The 1,913-nt window shown below is 37.1% G+C and overlaps 1 pseudogene; it reads right to left on the bottom strand.

Annotated features, from left to right (window-relative positions):
* Positions 1-318: 318 nt before the first annotated feature.
* On the bottom strand, positions 319-777 carry LOC137224501 (large ribosomal subunit protein eL30 pseudogene; annotated as a pseudogene).
* Between the last annotated feature and the right edge of the window lie 1,136 nt (positions 778-1,913).

Here is a 1,913-nt window from a genome sequence, read left to right as displayed (position 1 = left end):
AGAACAGAGCCTTCCAAAATCTTGTGAGACAAGGATTAGAATTCTGGACTCATCAGGGGGATTTCTGCCAAAAATCCTGAAGAGACAGGAGTAAAACTGAGGTAGACCGAGCCTTACCAGGGCTGCAACTCAGCCTCAACTCAGAACAGGACATGACATTATTGGATTCAGGTGACCAGCCACTGATTAGAAATAAAATGCTTCATAGAATTCACGTAATTTTTATTTTATGTGGAAAAATAAATGGGCAAGAACATCAGAGTATTCTAGGTTCAAAAGGAGTCATGAGAAGAATTTTTCCTAGCAGACATTAAAATCTTTTGTTTGTTTGTTTGTTTAAAAACAAGCTCTGGCCAGTTTTATTAAAGAAAAATTGTGCATGATTTACCTTTCACTAGTCTGTGCGGGCATGCTTTTAATAATATCAGAATCACCTGGATCAGTGATAGCCATTGTGTATCCTCTGTAGTATTTTCCACACACTCTGCCCAATTCAATATTATTACCACTGTAGTGATGAACACCAGTTTTGGCCAACATGGCATAATACTCTATTTCAGATTTCTTCAAGGCTGGGCAGTTGGCGAGGATGACCAGTTTCGCTTTGCCTTGTCTGATCATTTTCAAAGTCAGCTTGTACCCCAGCACATACTTTCCACTTTTCATAACGAGTTGGAACCCAGAGTTGATTGACTCCAGTGACTTTTTCTTCTTCTTTGCAGCCACCATCTCCCTGCCTCGGGTGCGGGACACCCCCAACCAAGAGCAGCCGCCAAGATGGCCAGGGGTCGAGAAAGGAGACGTTGAAATCTGTTGGTAACCAATTTGAGACCCTGGGTTTATAAGAATATCAATAATGAGAATATTAAAAAGACCCACACCCTCCACCATACTCTCCAAAAAATTCCAGATGGATTGAAAGTTAAATGCTTAAAAATCAAAACAAATACACTCTCATGTATGTGAACAGACTAGCACTAGAGGAAATCACTTTTTGACTTTTGATGGAATAGAAATGAAAAGAGTTGGACAGGTTCATTACTTAGATAGTTTTAGCTTTGGTGGAAAGTACATCAGTAAAGCTAAGATTTTAAAAATTCAGAAGAATGGAGAAATTGCACGTAAACACAAAAGTTCAATAACTGAAAAGTATAAAGAGCTCATATAAATGGGCAAAAATACCAACTGTCCCTTAAACAAATAATTAAAAGATAGTCCCACAAGAGAAACATGATCTTAAATCATGATTTTTAAAATATTCAGTCAACCTTGTTGGTAATACTTCACCTACTGGGAAGTTTCATTTTGTACCTAAAAATACAATTAGAAAAACTTTTGAAAAGTGATAAAACCCAAAGCCTGCAAATCTTGAGGAAAGTAGATATCATCCATTAATGATAGCAATGCAAATGGAGCCAGTCTTTCTGAAGGGCAAAATGGTACTTTATTGAAGGAATCATAAATATGCCTAACCCCCCCACTAAGTAATAGAATTTATCCTGAGGAAATAATGTTTAATAAAAACCAAAAGTCTACATAAACAATGTTTATTTTATGATATTGAAACACTGAAAGAAAGCTAAGATCCTAACAACGCCAAAATATAGAAGCTCTATATTGCTCTAATGAGAGCAAGATTTTCTTTGCAGGACATTGAACTGGCTTATAGAAATACAGTTATTTGCTGCCTTCTTGATTGGATAGATGGAAAGATGGTGTTGTTTCCATTTGGTTATGTGAACTTTACTGCAGCTAAAGGTCATAGGTAAATGATGATCGAGTGGCTCACCCTAGTCCAGGGGAAGAGAAATAACTTTCCTTCTACCTTCTGAGTTCTTGGCTGAGACCCATGTAATAAAAGACAGATTAACAACAGACAGACAAACAGAAGTTTATTGCATGTATACCTCATG

This window comes from Pseudorca crassidens, chromosome 5, assembly GCF_039906515.1.
Source record: "Pseudorca crassidens isolate mPseCra1 chromosome 5, mPseCra1.hap1, whole genome shotgun sequence".
Taxonomy (NCBI): domain Eukaryota; kingdom Metazoa; phylum Chordata; class Mammalia; order Artiodactyla; family Delphinidae; genus Pseudorca; species Pseudorca crassidens.
Note: the sequence above shows the minus strand (reverse complement) of the source record. Positions and strands in the feature narration are given on the sequence as shown.